Raw genomic sequence first — 21557 nt, forward strand, 5'->3', positions numbered from 1 at the left:
TCATTAGTAAACCTTGGTACATCACATAAGATATTATATAAATCTTGTATCATGTACAATCTCCTCTATATTCTATGCATGTTTCTGTAATTCTACCTTATTCTCGACAATGGCTATAGAGACTTTCTCTATAATGTTCTTCTCAAATTTCTTTGCTGACCACACCATTAATTTCTCATTCACTTCAAGATCTCTAGCATTTACTTGTTCAACAATTTTTACTAGTTGGGAAATAATAGGGGCTTTCCCATCAATATTATGTACATGAAAAGCATCAAAAAATGTATCTTTTATATCATGCAACACTTGTTTTTTTTTTTGGTTCTCTTTTCATTTCTTCTTGCTTCTTTTTCTTCATCAAAATGTCATGTAGAATGATAGTTTTCTCAAGAGTTAGATTTTTCATACCCCATTTTGGCATCTCAATGACTTCATCTAGACTAACAGTAATATCTACAGAACTATCCTTTATTTCTTTTACTTTACTTTTCTTCTGAGTGTTGTTGCTTGGCACTACTCTATTAGGAATAGGTGATGCGTTGTCACCACTCTGTCTTGTTTGAACTTCAGTACTTGAGACAATAATTGTAGTATTTTTCACTATATTCTTTTCTCCTTGTCCCATTTCCTTATTTCCCTCAATTTGAAGTCCTAAAATATGTGGCCCTTCTTGACCTGCAGTAGAAGTTTCTACACTAGTTTCTTTGGTTGATTACTCTACCTCTTTCTCTTCTCCTTTAGCATCTAAGGACTTTTATTTCTCATCAATTGGAGTGTTAGGTGTGGTGGCATGTATAGGTGATATTCTTCCTTCTAGGCTCAACACACCTAATCTTTCTTCATCACTATGGTCATCTTTGATCGTTACAGTCTCTACTACTTTCTTCTTGTCAACTCTCTTAGTGGTTAAGCCAAAAATGCTTTTCCACAATAGCTCATTTTTTTGTACTATAGCTTCAATCTTATTCTAAAAAATCATAAAATTTCTAAACTTAGGAACAAATCTATTCCTATACTTTTTCCAAAAATGTTGACTTCTGATCTTTTGATAATTTTGGCATATTTTTGGCCAAAGTTCATTCTCTTATTTGATTGTACATGTATTATGCATGCTGCCACCTCCTTTCTATTCTAGTATAAAAATTAATTGGAATCTTCTTTTCCAATTCAATATGAGCCAATTTATTGTTATCCATCATAACTATCATATGGCCTCTTCCACTTTGGATTTGTCACTATTATTCAGTGTGTCATATTTTACAAATCTAAAACTTGATAATATTGTAGAGCTTTGAATGTCAGTACATACCTCATCAATATTTTTTGATCTTTTAGGTTCATCTAACTCGATCCTTTCTACATCTTCCTCTTCAATTTCTTTATGCTTGACTAATATTCTTCTCTTTGTCTAGCACCTAGTGGATTTTCTTTTCTTCTCTATACTAGAGCCACTCGATTTAGTAATAATGACTCAATGATGTCTCAGTTCATTTGACTCAGTCCTCTCTACATCTTTCTCTTCAATTTCTTTTTGCTTGACTAATATTCTTCTCTTTGTCCAGCTCCCAATGAATTGTCTTTTCTTCTCTATATTGGAGCCACTCGATTTAGTAATAATGACTATCCCTTTATTTTTAGATGGCTTGGTACTAGCTATTACCACCCTTGTTCTTGGCTTTGTCAGTGCAGGAGGAGAGAGGGGTGTCACTACTGACTTCTTTGTAACCTTCTTCGTTTTAGGCTTTGTGATTTTCATATTTTTATCTCTCTTCACTGGTGAAGTGACCACTACTAGTGCTTTACATTTATCTTCTTCTTCTTCTCTCTCTTCCTCATCACTAATGACTTTATCTTTGTCTTCACCAAGACCTTGTGTAAGCTTCAAAGGTTCTTTTTTTTTCTTTGGGTGCCTAGCTTCTCTTCTAGGTCTTCAATCATTTTCATTCTCTTCTTCTCTTTTGAAGTTATTTTGATATCAATTGTGATTCTTGAGCTTCTTCATATTTCCCAAAAGATTCTACTTCTGCATCAATTTCTTCTCTAAGTAGTGCACCAATGTTTGCACTTACATAGTCACTATCAAATTCATAATAAAATGGTTTACATCATTCTTTTCTAAGCTTAAAGGCTTGAACGAATGTATTATCTATGTCTACTAGAAAGCATACATCATTGTAATGTTTCGTTCCTAATGTTGTTGGGATTCTCATCTTTTTTTTGAACCCCTCAAAATACATGTCCATAACATTCTCAAAATTTTCTCCCAACTAAGTTGTGTATCCACTAATTTGTCTTATGATAGGTTTGTGTTTCTCCCAAACAATATTGCTAACAACAAGAAAATAATTCTGAACATAAAAGAAAATGCACATGATCAATGACTGAAACATACACATTGAATTCTTTTCCTTCCTAATTGATGTCACATTCTCTACCAACAGTGACCTTTGCAACTTGGCAAGATCATATACATGATCCTTCATAAAAAATTTCCACATTTGATCAACTACCATACATGGCACACTATTCAGTCTACTCAACTAATAAAATTTGTGAGAAATGACTCTCGTTGTGAACTCAATCATTGGATCTGTGATGGTAGAAATAGAAAACCCTCGTCCATTGCATTCAACTATTTTTATTAGCATCAATTTCTTCTCTGCTTGGACAACACATAATCTTCTTTTTATCCAATGTTGGATACCCAGTAACCTTGTGATTTTTTTTCTTTATGATCTCAATAGGTCCATTTTCAAGCCACAACTTCATATCATGGATTCTTCTTCACACAACCTTAATCCATTCAATCTTAAAATTCCTTAGAAAATCTAGGGCATAAATTAATCCTTTCCTTTCAACAATTTTCAATTCATCCTTCAATACTCCTTCATCACATAATTTCTCATATGCGTCACAAATCTCATAATCACCAACTTCTCCAGTTTTACACATGTAACAACTTTGTACATCATGGATCATAATGACTTTAGGTGGTATCGATGATAACACACCCACTAGATTACCTTTCATAGCAATCTCAGGAATAGCACAACTTTTTGGTGGAGGATAAGCGTCATTCTTCACCAATTGAACATTACTTACCTCTACTCCTTGATGCTTTTTTGTGGATGATAACGATCCCATATTTCCTCATTAGGGTTTTGAGACTTTTTCCTCTAAACAACTTAGCATAGCTTAAATGTTTACTCAATCAACCTTTCGCTTTAAAATCGCTTTTGCAAATTGCTCAAATTTCTCTGTGCTCTCAAAATTTGAATGCAAGGTGAGTAAAATACCTTCAATTTTTTAATATATAATCCCATTTTCTTGAATTAGGGCCTCCATTCATGTTGTGGTCTCTATTAAGTGGAATCTAACTATCTCGATCGATATTATGCCTTTGAACTTGGTCTTCAATATAAATCTTTGTTTATTCCATCTAACTCGACCTATACATCAATTTGACATTGAAGTACTTGGTCCATATTCCAATGCTCGATCAATATAGACAATTTTACTAATGTTTGACACTCATTATATAATAGATTAAATTTTGCACTATTATTTCCATAAATGTGTTTTTATGCATATTTACTTATGCAGATATGAACTTTTGCACATATTATGTTAGGAACTTATGTAAGATAAATCATTAAATACATAGTTCCTTACATACCTTTCATGATTAGTTAGAGGTGGTGTGATCACCTTCTCCATTGGATTGTGTGACCTTAACTTCATTTGTTCCACTACCTCCAGCTTCCACCTTTTTCTTCCAGGTTTGATTAATATCTTCCATTTTTCGTTCAGCATCCACTTTTCCTTTACCCTTGTGTTCATTTTTTGCTACTGGTGCTCATGTTCTTCAATTCTTATTCACATGTCCAATCTTGTGACAATTAGAAAAAACTTTCTTAGGTGCATTCATGTTTTTCTAGTAGGGTTTTTCCTATGATCTGCACTCATATTCTCTATGCCCAAACTTTTGACAACTGTAACAATAACCTTCAAATCTATGTGCCCTAGATGTATCCTTTATTCTTGATATACACTCATGTATTTGATGTCCTTTCTTCTTTAAGTAAAAACAATAACCATAAAACTTAGGTTTAGGGTTTTTGGTATCATTCTTGCTTCTACAGATGTTTGCAGTATGACCAAATTTCCCACAATGATAGTATGTAGGCTTGCCTTTTGTGTTTGCATTCCTCATCTCTGCACTCTTGGAAGATTCTCCTTCTTCAATAGATGAATGTTGCTTTATATGTTCTTTTCCAAAAGTGTTGCCAGATGACCCAGGTGATTTCATCAGTTCTTCAAGGTATTTAATTGCTGCACTGGGCTTGTTCATCATTTTCACAAGTTCTTTCTCTAATCTTAAATTATTCCTTAGCAGATCAGTCTATGATCTCAAATTTTCTATTTCCATGTCCTTCATATTTAATTCTTGACTTGTCAAAATCAATTGATTCATCATGTCTAGTTGAGTGTTTGTAAGATTTTACACATTAGATGACCTTTCTTCAAGTCTAATAGCCATTTGTCTTTTGTCTTCCTCAACCACAACTTTGTCTTCTTCATCTTTCTTCTTTTTTTTTATCACTTCACATAGCATTACTAAATGAATTTCATGTTCCCTCTTTAATCCTTTGACTTCTTCATTCAGAATAATGTTCTTCTCAAGTAGATCTACAATTGGTGCATTACTTTCATTAAAATTTCTAGTTTCAAATAGTCCTTGAGTATCTACTTCTTCATAATTCATGTCATTTGGCTAAATGGCCATATCCTTTCTCTTTTTCAAAGATTTCCTCAATTCCTCTCTCGCTACTTCAAGTTGTTGTAGTATGAGTTGGATGTCAATCACTTGATTATCAATAACCTTTCCCAATTTGTCAGACTCTATCTCCAAGATCTAAACTCCCAAGTTGTTAGAATTCCTCGAGGGAACCAATGCTCTAATACCAATTTTTGGGAGGTTAATTGGGAAACTAATATACTGAGAGGGAGGGGTAAATTAGGATCTGTAAAACTTTTATCCCTTAAAACAACTTTACAATACTGACCATATTTTCCATCTCAGATCTAATTCATGCATAGCATAACTTGTAAAATCAAATACTATAATATATAGATCTAAATATCAATCACAACCATGAAATGTAAACACTTGAGACAAAGATTTGGTTACCCAAAAACCCTCCAAGCTGAAGATAAAAACTAGGGTGGGGATGACACCCACAAATCATCGGTACTAATGTAATAAAGTTAACCTTTTAGGGTTACAATTTTGATCACGTATGATGATCTACCCTATGAGGGGTCTGCCTACTAAAGGTTGTTAAGATTGTTAGTCTTACCTAGTGAGAGAAGCTTATACTTACAATAAAGTAAGGAATCGGTTAAGAGATTTAGAAAAGGTTTGTTAAAACCACTCTATTAAGAGATTATCCCTAATTCAATCTATTAGAACTATCTCAATACCTAATCCTTTGGTTTGCAGTACAATTTCTAATTATGGATCTCCTCCTTCCAATATTTGATCTGATATCCAATATGATATATCTTTACTCAATCATTCACTTCTTCATAAGGTCACTATACTCTATTGTTCTTGACTCTCTCAAGCATGCAACATCCAAAAATTAACTCCTTCGCACACTTCACAATCTCTTCTACAATAGCTTGTTCCACTTCTACATAAATCATGTTTGGATCTTCCTATTTAAATACTTCTAAAGAGTTTTCTAGACACTTCCATTTTGCCTCTTCATCTGATTGGTTGTTCATTCTTCATAGGAATCGATGATCCATGTGATAAATGTGTAACAAACTCTACAATCATTAAATATCATATCTATGTTGGCTTGAAATAGTCTATCTCAAATATGAAACATTCCAAACTATCAATCCTCTCTTTGTGTTCCTCAGAACTTATTGTTCCTAAAGCTCAGTCATGATTGTTCTTTGTTTTATTGCTCAGCCTTAACTATACTTGGCACCATCTGTATAACTCAACATCAATATTCTCTATCTACTCAGCATTCACTAGGATCAGCTTGTACTAAAAATACTTGACGACCAAATACTTTCTTGGCTGATATAGAGCTCAGCATATACATTTTTATTTACAAGTCTTCCACATGATTCGACCTCTATAGAGTAGTTGTCCCAGTGATGACTGACTGACTCTACCTCATATATGATTAAGTGTTTGACACTAATAGACAACAATATTTATAGATACCAACACTCTATACCTATTGTTGAATTTAAATATTATAGATGAAAAATAAATAATTTGAATAACACAAATAGAAAATAGAGATTTATAGTGGTCCATCCAAATGATATGCATCCCCTCTCCAAGTAGCGGAATATCATTATTCAATATTTTTTTTTTGAATCTTTGTGAGAATTTCAATGGTCATCGATTAGAAAATAATAGATAATGACTGGGATTTAGAATAAATTCAAAATCGTTACAAGCTCCCCCAAAAAAATTATTGCTCATTATATAGAAAATGGATTTGTCGAAAAGGTTTTTAAAAAAAAATAGAAAATGCAATTGGAAAAACACTCAAAATGGATTTGTTCAAAGTGTTGTAAAAATATCTAGCAAATACAAATTAGTGAGAGAAACACAAAATTTTTTACATGTTTCATTCATCTGAGTTATTTGACAGGATGTCACAAATAGATGTCATCTCAATAAATGCAATGATCGCAAGATTTACAAACAACCAATTTAATGAAAAGGCCTTATAAACTTTCAAACATATACAATGACATCCACAATTGTAGGAAACACATAAAAATATTTGTTGAAAAGGCATTAAAAACTTCCAAATGAAGCAATAGATGACACAAAGTCATCTCTCTCAACTCCTACCTATCTTCTCCCTAAAAGTGTGGTAATTTTCCCACATCATTCTTCCTTGATAGGAAATACCTATAAACAATTAAAATTGCACAAATTCCACAATTGTGTTTTTCATTTTAATAGGTGGAATTCATTTTAAAAGATTCATAAACTTCTAGCAAATGTGATTGACATGTGAAAATCATGATGCAACCCCCTATTCCCACATCCTCCTTATCTAGGACAAATAAAGAGCTTTGCAGCAAAGTATGGCCCTCCATTAAGAATAATTAAGATGGATCTTTGACCAATATTCTCTAGTACATATACATGCAAAATCTTGAAGCAAAAACAAGAAATGTGAACTATTTGACATGACGCTTCCAAGAATTTCTCATTGAATGTAAGATCGCAAGGTTATTTGTTGGAAATGGCATGGATAAAAAGGCTTTAGAAATTATCTAGAATTTGTAGGTGATGGGCATAAATCCAAATTCCTTACTAATGTCCTCCCCCTTCTTAATAATTGTCCATGTTGATTTACATTACTCCATTGAGAGAGGCACACCATACACGGTTAATGGCATAACATTTATTTTTGTATTGTCAATCATGTAGGTGATTAGGGAAATGACAGGGGTACCATGCCTCATTTATATTGTTAGGAATAGGAGCATTTTTTGGAACTTGCATGAGTATTTGAGTTGTTGTATTGATGACTAGTTTTGTCATTGATGACAACATACATTTGTATCTTCATGACAGACATAGGTTATGTATATCGCAAGTTGTTTATCAACTCAATGAGATTAGTTGGTGACAATGTTATGTGTAAAAGATTACATGTGTACAAAAAGATGAGTATAAATATCATATAAATTTTGACTGTGATTTATGTCATGTTCTAGATGACCTACAGCTTGTTTGGTGAAGATTGGTAACAAACTAGTAAATAGTGAATAATGAAAGAGACATTTGGTAGCATTTTTTATATCTTATTGGTAAGAATGAATTGATTAGATATGATAGAATACTTCACTTGAATATGTTTGAGAGTGAGAAGCATTTGTGTTATTCTGGAGAAGTCATTGTTGTGTATTAATGTTGAGAGCGAGAAGCGTGCATTTTGTCATTGACAAATGTAATATGAATGTTGTGACATGTAGAAACCTTATTGTAATAGTTTTTATAATGCTTATGAAGGTGTGTATACCTTAGTTTGGTCCAATTTCATCAAATGTACGTTGGGGAAGCTCTAATAGGTTGGCCTAATTAATCATTCGTGTTGTTTATCATGGAGAGTATAATAGGATGGGAGATTTTATGTTAGATGATTAGTGCAAGTAGTGATCATGATGATTGATTCAAGTGATATTTAAAGGAACTATTTTGGAAAGTAAGTTGCACATCAGTCAATTCATGCATTTAGGTATGTTATCCTGAAGGTCTATTTTTCACACTTGATGGAGCATTTAGGAAGGGAGACTATTTGCTTCCTTTTAGCCTTTAATAGGGCTAGAACTTTTTAATAAGGGTTCAAGTTCTTATAACATGGATTTTGGCATGATTTAGTAATAAGTTGATTATTAATGATGATGATGTTGATTGGTAAGCATAGTTGTTAGCATGGATATAGTTGATTGTTGGTATAAGGGTGACACAATAAGGATAATTAGTTACATTATTGTCATTGATATCAAATTGTTTGGCATGTTATTTTAACTTGTTACTACACATTCATAAGAAGAAAGAGTGAGTTACAAGATGATTTATAGTACATATATGTTATGTAAAGGTTTGTGAAGAATCATAAAGACAAGAATCAAACAGGGTAATATTTGGAACAAGAAAATGAGAATAGTTAAATGATTTGAATTTTTCATCAAATATGTGAAGGAATTTTCTATTTTATTATTGGATATGATTAATGAAGATGTTGAGATGTTTTAGTTAAGACAAGATTCTATAATGAGTACAAATGATGATGATTTAATCAGTTGGAAGAAATAATGGCTTATAGGTAAATTAGATAGGATTATAGGTAAGAGATTATTCTTATTAGTGAACTAAGTTCTTATTAGAGAAAATGATGAGTGAACTTATTAGAACAAAGAATCTTATTAGAATAAAGGATACAGTAATCACAAAATAAGCAAGTCTTATCAATGAACAAGGGACATATGATCAAACCTCAACGCATTATTATAAAGTCTAAATTGTTATTAAAGAATATTGGACAACTATGAGTCTAAAGTGTAATTTAAGGCATGAAGTGATGATATTGAGAAGTTTAAGGATGGATTCCTTGAGAAGTTTCTACAAGGTCAAAATGACTTACGAAAAAGATTAGATATGAGATTGATTGAATGATTAAATTTTCTAAAGACAATTTAGATTGTTAAATTTAGGTTTAAACTTTGTGATCAATGTGGTGTTATTTAAGAAAACAGAAAAAAGATGATTGTTATCGCATTGCAAAATCATGACAAGGTGGAAAGAAAGCGGAAGTTGCGATTATAAAAGAGGATATAGAATCAGAACAAAGGATTAGGGAATGGTATGTTGATGTATTGAGGAACTATACTAGATCTGATTTAGCAAGATATTAAGAGCTACAAATCATTTTATTAGATGTCACTCTCTAACAATTGTGACACTAAAATCACTAATCGGGTGGCCCTAATAGGTATATTGTAAAAGTGTCTAAATAGGTAGAATTTCCAAAAGAGTGTCTAAAATCCTCTAACCAAGTTACTCCTAAAAGGTCATAAGACTTTAATAGGTCTCCAAGGAAATCCTTAACTAGGTAGCATTTAACATTGCTTTTGTAACCCTTAATCAGAAAAGCTCTTAACTAAGCATATTCCAAAATAGTACAAATATTTGTGGGCAACATTCTCACACTATTTTTTTCACCCTAATCAGGTTTCCAGGAGATATTGATGTAGCACAATGAAGGTGTATCCCCAAAGGAGATGACCTAGCCCCCATCAAATAACCACACAATGAAAATATAAAAATAACACAAAGATTTAGACCAATTATAACACATATTCTCATAATAGAATAATCAAATTTACATCCAACATGTCTGGTTGTAAGGCCTTCCGAGTTATAGACAAATAATACAATAGTTATGCAAGACCTCAAAAAATTGAACCCCTAGCTATCCTCAACCACAACCTAGTAGAAACCCCATGAAGAATCTAAACTTTTGCTCGTAAGCCACCAAGAAAACTTCTTGTTTTCTCAAGCCCAAAATTAGCTACTAGCTCTGCTGACTTTGCTCCTCTCAACTACTCCATGATTCTCTATGCTAAATAATGACTCTAGATATCACAAGACCCTCTACTTATACTAAACCAAGCCATAATTTTCCCTAGAAATTTACATTATAAACACTCACATTAAATACATACTCAAGCTAAAATTCAACCTGACAGACTAATTAAATAAGAACTTAGGATAAGCCCCAGGTTTATAATACATAACTAAATCATATGACAACATAAAAGTATGCACCCTTAGGCATAGGTACACATATCATCTAACAATCCAAATCTAAGAGAACATCATCCCAATCCCTTAGATTGAAGTTCACAGAAATAATCTCCAAAGCATGCCCAAGAAATAGGAACACATTACTAGCAGCCACCAAAATAGCTCTAACTCCATTACAATTACTCCAATCATTATGTGCACATAGGACATGGTGCACCAGTAAGTCTTGAACAAAACACTAACCATGCAAATTGTAAGTCCACAAATTCAAGCTCAATGCTCCTGCACACAGGATTGTTGACTACCCCAAGATGCTCCTACATCATATATATGGTGTTACTATTATGTGAATGTTATTTCATATATTGCATATTTTTTAGTGCTTATATAAATGATAATATTGTTACAGGCTAAAGAAGTTCTAATTAGTGAAACTATTTGATAAATTTTGATTGGGCATGTAAGTTTTATTGGGTTTGGGATTACCGATTCATCCCCCACCCCGACCCCGACCTTGCCTCACCTTCTCTTTGTAAGCATTTCTATATCTACAAAGGATTTATCATCTAACATGGATGACTGTACTAAATTCATTGTATTTGACTCCTAATAGGGTCACATCATATCACATGGAGCTTATATATTAGTACATTATCTTATGGGTATCATCCCCGCTAGGGTTTTCCCTTTAATCAAGGGTTTCCCTAGTCAAAAAATTATTGTGTTATGGTGCACAGTTTCTTGTTGTTGTGCATCATTATTTTACTTGTTGGAAATTAGATTTATAAGTTTGGTTTTAATTATAAATGGTCACAATTGATTCACCCCATTCCCCGCCCCCCCCCCCCCCCCCCCCCCAAACTCTCAGTTGTGTATGGAATTTACTACTTAACAATTGGTATCTGATCATCAAGTCCTCTTTGAGAAGGAAGCTTAACAACTTGACGAGATCTTCTATGACTTTCAAAGAGGAGAATCCAAATTTTGATGGCCATAACTATGACACCTAGAAGAACAAGATGCAAGATCATAAGCAATAAATTTGATGTCAAGTTAGAGACAGGGCTATATTCAAGCACATATGAATAGCATAAGATGTTCTAATGTATTATTATAGAAAGAGAGGCATTGATTAGTGCCCTATCTAAATCAAAAATCATTGAGGTAAAGGAGTTTGACATAGCACATGATATTTGGATTATGTTAGAGAATTAATTTGAAGGTGATGATTTTACAAAGAAAGCAAAGTTGTATAAATAGAAGACAAAGTTGGAAAATGATAGAATGCAAGAATATGAGAGTGCTAGAGTGTATGTGTAAAGGATTACTAAAACTACAATAGGGATAATGAGCATAGAGGAACCATAACAAAAGATGAAGTTGTTTAGAAGATTCTCATATCTATAACATCGGCCTATGACAACAAGGTAAATGCAATTGAAGAAATCATTCATCTTATTAAAGATTTTAATATGGAAACATTGATTGGTAAATGGAAAGCTTTTGAAACTAAAAGATTGAAATATGATTTTCCTAGAGTTGAAACAAGTAGTGCATATAAAGATAAAAGAGTACTAACAAAGAAGGAAAATACTAGCAGCAAAAGTCTTGGAGTATATGTCAATGATTAGATAGAAGCACAAGAAGAAGAAAGGAAAATGAATGAATTTGAAGCTTTTATTACAAGGATATAGCCTAAAGGTAAGGGGATTATTTAAAAACAAGTTATATTTTGTTTGCTACAACTATATAAATATCAGTCATTATGCTTCTAGATGTCCTACAAGATAACCTAAGATAAAACCTAAACCTAACAAGTCAAACGTTCCTAAAGAATGTCTCTATGTTAGTGATGAAGAAATTGAGATCAATGATACAAATTTTATGGATAGTGATGATCAAGATGAGATGGTACTTTTTGTTAATAAAGAAGAAAGTCTCCTTAAAGAAGAAAAAGCACTTGCTTCACATGTTGAAAAAAGAGAACAAATTGGATTCTAGATAGTGGTTGTTCACATCACATGACAGCTGGCAAAGACAAGTTAAGAAATGTCCAATTAAGGACAAGCATTGGAATGAGATTGTCAAAGGTACAAGGACTAGAGGTAATGAATTTTAGTTCAAACTCAATGAGATAAGTTATTTGGTTGCAAAATTTGATGACAATTGGCTATGACATAGGAGATTTTGTCATATAATTTTGATAATTTAGTAAATGTGAATAATTCTAATGTAGTCAAAGATATGCCTAAGATTGTGAAACCTTCTTATATGATGTGTAAGGAGTGTGTGATGGAAAATTTAAAAGAAGCACATTTTAGAGAGAAACTTTTCTACTTCAGAGAAGTTGGAAATTGTTAGCACATATTTATGTAGACCTACCGAGATAAGAACATTCAATGGTGAGGGATACTTTATTTGTTTATGACGAAGGGTGACACCACCATTACCATCTCATAAACAAAAACATAACAATATGGGGACAAAGCGAAGACACAATTCTTTACAAAGCATCTATAAATACTTGAGATCCTTACAAATTATCGAAGATGAGAGAACTCCAACTTCTTATAATATGAGAGAGCTTCCAATATGAGATCCTCAAAACTAAGAGCTTTCAAATAGTTTGCACACTAAGAGCTTCCACCAAGAGAGCTTACGATCAAAGAGTTGTCATCCAAATATCTTTCATCTCAAGAGCTTACACTTGAAGAGCTTGATTACAAATGCTCATATGTCTTGCTACTTATCACCCAAGATATTACAAACACAACCTATGTAGTATGGAAGATGCAACTACCTTGCAAAAAATATTAAATTCCCACCTAATTACAACTAAGTGACACCATGTGGTCCAATTAGAAAATTACAATTTATTTTTGGGCTACAAAAAAATTAATTGCATGTTCTAAGGAACTTTTCACAGACTTATAAAATGCCACCTACACACCTCGATAAATGAAATGATAACTATTTTTATTTTGTTTCTCTTTTAATGCCACTTATGAACCTAGGTAAATAAAAAATACCTTTTTCTCTTTTTATTTTTATTTTTATTTTTTCCTTATTTTTTTGTCACTTTCTCTCACCTCCAAAAATTGTTTTTATTTTTTATTTTTTACCATGTCCACTTTTATTTGTGATGCAACATGTTCCTGCATCAAACAATTGAGGTAGAATTTTTTTGTCAATACGGATTCACAAAATGAAGTAACCACTACTGATATATGCTTTTTCTTCTCTTCCAACACCGGGTTGGAAGTATATGTTTCCGATATATTTCATTTTCTTCTTTTCCAACACATAGCTAGAACAAGTATTTTTTGCTGACAATACTCCTCTACAATTAACCTCGTCCAAGTGTAACTCATCCTCCTCGAATCTTGTAGGATCTAATGCACCTATAATAAATCCTCTAATACCATACAAATCTTCCTTTGCATACCACACATCACTAGCAAGATCCTCATGTAAACCATCATCATTATCTTTCGAAGTCATCTCAAATTTAGCTTGCCAAGATTCATAAAAAATTACTTCTTCCACACCTTCAACTTTATTTTCTTCTTTTGTGTCTTCAACAAGTCATGTAATTTCTTCACTCTTTAACCTCGAACCAAGACATTCTACTCTTGTTCTACTTGTGCAATCTCTATTGATAAATGTTCATCATCAACTGCAGGTTTATGGATCTCTCCATATCCATCCTCTTGTTCTTCTTTTGTATTGCATTTGTGACACTCCACTACACATTTTTCCTTTTCCACATCCAAAGAATTATCAGCATCTCATTTCTAATGAAGTTCTCTTCTCTTTTTCAACTCTACTTCTATTTCACTCACTTGTTTTTGTAAATTCAGTAATAGTTGTTCTCGAATTCTCTCTAATTTTCTCAAGTTTTGAAATCCTTAGAATCCATCCAATCACAAAATTCATCTTATTTCTCTTCTTTGTATTCAAGTCTTTATAAAATAGTCTTCACTCAACACAAGCACTTGGTGCAAACTACCTCACAATTGACCATATGTCTACACACTTAGCTCGATTACAACCCTCGTATAAACAGCCAATTTGTGATCTCTCTATACACTCAAGAAATTTTTCTTTGACAAACTTCTCCCAACCCAAGTTCCTGGTCCAAACTACCTCACAATCAACGACCTATCTACATGCTCATAAACCCCTTTTATTTTGTGATGCAAGATATTTCTACATTAGTTTCATTGGTGATTTCACTAAGATGATGTGTGTTTCTTTCTTAAGAACCAAATCTAAAGCATTTCATAGATTTAAGATATTTAAGGCAAAAGTTCTTATTGAATTTGGAAAGAGGATGAATTGTTTAAGGTCTAACAGAGGTGAGGAATTCTTATCTAATCAGTTCAATGCATATTGTGAGGACAATGGTATTCACAAAAAAACTTTAGCACCTAACACTAGAACAGAATGAAGTAGCAAAATGAAGGAATAGAACAATTTGTGAGGCAACAAGGATGATGTTTCTTGAAGGTAAGGTATCACAGGTATATGAGACATAAATAATTAATACTACATTATATACCATAAACAAAGTTTAAATTAGACAAGTAATAGGTAAAACACCTTATGAGCTTTGGTTTGATCATACACACACTATTACGTAAAAAAAATTGGAAGTAAATCTTATATCAAAAGAGATGATAAAACAAGAAAATTTGATCCTAAAAGTGATGAAGGTATATTTCTTTGATGTTCAACTAAAATTAAGGCTTATAGACGCTATAACTTGAGGCTAAAGAAAGTTCTTGAGAGCGCAAATGCCAGAATCAATAAAAAAATTTAGGTACAAGAGAGAAGTTTTGAGTATGATTCAGATGATGATTCAAATCAGGCAAGTACAAGTCAAAGGCCACTTCAAAATTAGAATGCAAAAAGTGAGTTATTTTTTGAGATTACTGATAGAATTCAAGTTCATATTGTAGAACCTTGAAAAAAATACAGAACTAAGTGTGTTGCTAGAAATCACCCTGATGAGCGGATTATTGGTGATACAAGTAGAGAAGTTTTGATAAGAAGAAAGGTAAGAGATGAGATTTTCTTGATTTCACATTTTGAACCTAAGAATATTGATGAAACATGCAAAGATAAATCTTGGATTAATGCTATGAAGGAAGAGCTTGAGCAAATTGAAAAGAACAATACACAAGAATTGGTCCCTAAGCCTTCCAAGAATGTTATAGGTACAAAATGGGTATTCAGAAATAAAATAAAGGAGCAAGGATAAATGGAAAGAAACAAATCAAGATTGACATGTAAAGGTTATTCACAAGAGGAAGGTAAACACATTGAGAAAACTTTTTCCCCACTAGCATGATTATTTTTGGCTTATGCATCTAACAAAATTTTTTGAAGTGTATTAGATGGATATTAATTCATGTTTCTTGAATGGAGAACTTGAATAAAAGTTTACATTGAGACACATGATGGATTTCCTTTAACCAAGAAAGAAGACATGGTAAGCATGTTGAAAAAATTACAAGTATGGATCAAAGCAAGCACCAAGAACTTGGTATGCGAGGTTGGATAAACACTCGCTAAGTTTGAAATTGGAAAATGTTAATGCATACACTACATAAGAATTAATTCAGATGGTTTACTAGTCATTGAGGTACTTGTTGATGATCTCATTATAGGAGGAAATATTAAGATAAATAATAAATTTTCTGATGAAATAAAAAGTGAATTTGAAATGTCTATGATTAGTGAGATCAAGTACTTTTTGGGATCGCAAATAACTCAAACAAAGGATGTTATCTTTATATCTCAAGCTAGGTACCTTAAAGAGCTATTAGAAAAATTTGACTTGGAAAATTGCACACTAATTGGAACACATATGGTGATAGGATGCAAGTTGACTAACAATGATGATTCACCTAGTACTATGCAAATAAGATACAAATATATGATTGGTGGCTTATAGTATTTGACACATACTAGGCTTGATATTACTAGCATAGTTGGAATTGAAGCAATGTATCAAGTAGATCCTAAGGAAACACATTATGCAACACTAAAAAGAATATTCAAATATCTAAAAATAACATTGAAATTTGGATCGTGGTATGATAGATCTAAGGATTTTACGTTATATGTCTATATTGATGTTGATTAAACAAGGAATGTAGATGATAGGAAAAGCACAAGTGGAAGAGTATTTTTCCTTGGAGTAAGACTAGTATCATGGTTGAGCAAGAAACAAAATTGTAATTTTCAATCTACAACAGAAGCATAATATATAGCAGCAATAATCAATTGTAAACAAATACTGTGGATGATACAGATGTTAAAGGATATTGGTATCATACTTTATAGACATACTATCATGTATTGCCACAATACAAGTACAATTAATCTATCTAAGAATCCAGTTTTACATTCTAAGACTAACCATGTTGCAATTAAATATTTTTTTTTAGAGAGGAAGTTACTGAGAAGAACTCATATTAGAATATGTCAGCACAAAAGAATAGGTAGATGATATATTCACTAAATCCTTACCTAAAAGACACTTTTAAGTACCTTAGAGGTATGTTTGAAGTAATGAACTTGCCTTATATGCATAATTGATGCAAATTTGCACCAGTCCAATGTATTCAAAGCATATTTATTCATTTGGACATGATGTCTGGTAGTACTCTTTAGGGGGAGTGGTCATATTAAGTAGAGCTAATCCTAGAGCTCTTATTATTTTTGGCATAACTTTGTTTGTTGGCACTTGACATGTTTTTAGTTGCACACTAGCTTGATCCAATATAAGAACTTTTATGAAGATCATCATCAAAGGGTGAGAGAACCTCAGAAAAGGGAGTAGAATAGTGAAATCTACCAATGTTCGGCATATTGGTGCCTTTGTAATTGATGTCAAAGGGGGAGATGATAAATGCAAAACCTATCATACGAGAAGAATCATCCAAAAATCTATCAACATTGGTCAGTGAAGGCATACGTAGGTGAAGGTCAAATATGTTAAGGATATTCAAAAAATTGTATTAAGTAATAAACAAGTTACAGATTATGTTTGGATTGGTGGTTTTTCACCATATGTTGTCATCAGTGCCAAGGGGGGAGATTGTTCGTAATTCAAAAAATTGTATTAAGAAATCAACAAGTTATGGATTATGTTTGGATTGATGGTTTTTCACCATATGTTGTCATCAATGCCAAGGGGGAGATTGTTAATAATCGAGGTCTTTGTTGGCACTTGGATGAGTATATGAGATGTTGTATTGATGACTACTTTTGTCATTGACGGAAACATATTTTTGTATGTTCATGGCAGACATAGATTATGTATATCACACGTTTTTATCAGTTCAACAAGGTTAGTTGGTGACAGTGTTATGTATGCAATCTTACATACATACAACAAGATGAGTATAAATATCATATCTATGTTCACTTTGGTTTTTGTTGTGTCCTAGATGAGTTATAGTGTATTTGATGAAAATTGTTACTAGACCAGAGAACTAGGAATAATGATAGAGACAATTGGTAGCAATCTTTAATATCTTATTGGCAAGCAGGAACCAATGTCAATGAGCTCAGGATATGATAGAAGACTTGTTTGTGTGTGTATGTTCAATAGTGAAAAGCATTTGGGTTATTTTGGAAATGTTATTGTTGTGTAACATGTGGTATATTTTACAAACAATCGATTGCTTTAAGAAAGAGTGTATTTTATCATTAGTAAATGTAATATTAATATTGTAACATGTGGGAACCTTATTGTAATAGTTGTAATAATGCTTATGAATGCATGTATGCCTTAATTCAGTCCTATGTAACTAAATGTACATTGGAGAAGCTCTAATAGGTTGACTGAATTAATTATTTTGTGTTGGATGATCAGTGCAAAGAAATGATGATGATGATTGATGAGGCATGCTTCAAATGAATTATTTTTGCAAGTTACAGATAAGTCAATTCTTGTTTTTGTATATGTTAGCTGGAAGGTTTATCTTTCACACATGCATGAGCATTTAGGAAATAGGTCTATTTGTTTCCATTCAACCTTTAATGGGGCTAGAACCTTCTAACAAGTAATAGGAATTTGTCCTCTAACATGGACAATTGTACTAAATGCATTATATTTGACTACTAACAAAGTCACATCCTTTCACAAGGAACTTATATATTAGTACATTATCTTGTGGGTGTCATCCCCACCGCGATTTTTCCTTTGAACAATGGTTTCCCTAGTCAACAAATCATTGTGTTATGGTGTATGATTTCATGTTGTTGTGCATAGTTGTGTGTATACTTTACTTCCTAACATATAGTTGCCTCAGAGAAACTTTTCATCCTTTTTAATCACATCTTCCACACTAACCCAATCCAACTTGGATGTTGTTGATGAGTGATGTGATGGCCTCACTAAGACCTGAATGCTACATTGTCATCAACATTTGAGAACTAGTCTTTTTTTTGAAGGTTCAAAGAAGCTCTTCAACTCTACCAAAATTCATATAGGACTTGATCTCAACCTCATCATTTATGGTAGTGAAGTCATGCATTTGACAAGTCTTGATCCCTAGTAGGCTTATTGAGAATCATTCAACTCACAAGTAGACCAAGGGCCCATTAACAAGTAGTTTTAAGACAATATGAATCGAGTATATAAAACAATATGGATAGGTATCTCACTCAACTAAAAGACTACCTCAATATTGATTAGATTTTATCTATATGCCAATAAGACTATTGCATTCTTCGAACATAACATTAAACCTAGCAAGCCATCATCTTAACCCGTTGCTTTTATTTTAATTTTTTGAAAAATGATGAAACATAGGACAGCTCTGATACCACTTGTAGAAACACACAACAACTCTAATACCAATCTGATAGATGTTACACAACACAATGTGCTGACACACAATAAAATATATTATATTTCATTCACTATTTTTGTCCATGTCAATTACATTACATGATGCCTCTATTTATAGAGGTATTAGATCATTTCTGGAAACATCTAAATTAGCCAACATAAGACAATAGACTTCTCTAGAATTATCTAAACATAAACATCTTCTAGAACTTTACCTAACCCTATCCGGTAATCCTCTTAGAATTTCTAGAATCCTCTATTATTCTTTTACAATTCATTTGAGGTGGAAATTACTTATTCCAACACTCACCTTTAATTTCAACCTCAAATGTTACAAATACCAAAATGCTTTCTTTTGCCTAATGCGAAAATGCCATTTTCCAATAATAATGCCTTTGTTAATACATGCATGTCGCTTGCCTCATCTGTCAAAAATGTCGATAACCTTTTTCCTCTTTGATGCCTTGCTCTAATCTGCTTCCCAATGCTGTTGTATTTCTTCTTACTCTTGAACATTTATACCTAAACAAACTTTTGATCACACCTGTAATCTTCTGCCAACTTGATTCATAGCTCCATCCACAATTCATTTTTATAGAACTTGCCATAGAATCATTTTTCCAATCTCTATTCCAACATGTCTTGTCACAATGATTTTTCAAGCCACAAATATTACAAAGATGTATGTCCCAACACCTATCCTTTGGATGCCCTTTTCTGTTACAATGTGAACATTGCATATGTTTTTTACTTTGAACAAATTTGTTTGAAACAATGACATCATTTCTTTCATCTACTGCATATCCTAGTCCTTCATACTTTGGTCTCATAATTGGGTCAATAGGCTCTATGATTCCTTGTTGATGTTTTCCCAATCCTTTACCTTTGTAACCCATTTTCTTCATTATATTCCATCCAACATTTCTATTATCACAACTAATAGTATTTGATGCCACATTTTCATATTCTTTATCACAAGCAACCTCAACAAAGTCACACTTTTCTAGTGGTGAATTCAAATCATCTGTATTACATGAAACATCACATACTGATTTTTCTTTGACACATAGATTTCTTTCAATGATGGATTGATTTAGTTCATCCTTTAACAAGTCATTTTCTTCTTTTACTTTCTTCATTGTCTCCTCTAATTCATTATTTCTTTTCTTAACATCATCAAACATTTTTAATTTTTCGTCTAATTTCTCCATTTCTCTCTTTTTGTCATCATATAGTTTTAACATTTCTTCTAATTTCTCATTTTTCTGTTTAGCTTTGATCAATTCCTTTTCTAAATCTTCAATTTGACACAAATATTCATAATTTTGTTTTCCAACTTCTTTGAACCCTTTTATCAAATTTGAATTTGACTCTTTAGCATTCATCAATTCTTCTTCCAAATTATCTTTTTCCTTCTTTTCTCTTTTTCCAGCTTTCCCCTTTGAAACACCAAAATTTAAAACACTTTGCTCTATCTTTTAGAAAATTCTAAATACTATGATCTTCCTTTCTTTTAGAGACAATAGGATAATTTCTCAAATGCCATTAAATAATTACAAGAATTCACACTATACCTTTCTTTTGCCAACTTGCCCTCTTTCCTACTCAACACTTCCTGTGTGGTCTTCTTCAAAACAATTGTCTTTTCTATTACACAAATCAATCCTCCATATTTTAGCAGCACCAAAACATTGCTTCCTCTTTAATCAACAATTTTGTCCACCTGGCTCTGATACCAAATTGATGAAACATAGGATAGCTCTGATACCACTGGTACAAACACACAACTCTAATACCAATCTGATAGATGTTACACAATACAACATGTTGATGTACAATAAAATATATTATATTTCATTCACCATTTTTGTCCATGTCAATTACATTACATGATGCCTCTATTTAGAGAGGTCTTAGATCATTTCTGGAAACATCTAAATTAGCCAACATAGGACAAATAGACTTCTCTGGAATTATCCAAACATAAACATCTTCTAGAACTTTACCTAACCCTATCCGGTAATCCTCTTAGAAATTCTAGAATCCTCTATTATTCTTTTACAATTCATTTGAGGTGGGAATTACTCATTCCAACAAAAACGAGTCTAGTTGAAAGGACCCTAACATGTTTCAATGGTTGTGATAGCAATTATTGATTAAATACCCTCACCTATTGATTAAATAATCACTTGTTTATTTAATGTTCAATTTTTTTGACAACATTGCACTAGTGACTTCAAAATTGTGATTGCTATGATGACTAACCATAATTAAATTAAATGTAACTCTAGTTGTAAAAAGGCAACCAATATGGGTATCATTTTT

The sequence above is a fragment of the Cupressus sempervirens genome, chromosome 7 (assembly GCF_028749045.1).
Source record: "Cupressus sempervirens isolate cs-2001-9-10 chromosome 7, ASM2874904v1, whole genome shotgun sequence".
NCBI lineage: Eukaryota > Viridiplantae > Streptophyta > Pinopsida > Cupressales > Cupressaceae > Cupressus > Cupressus sempervirens.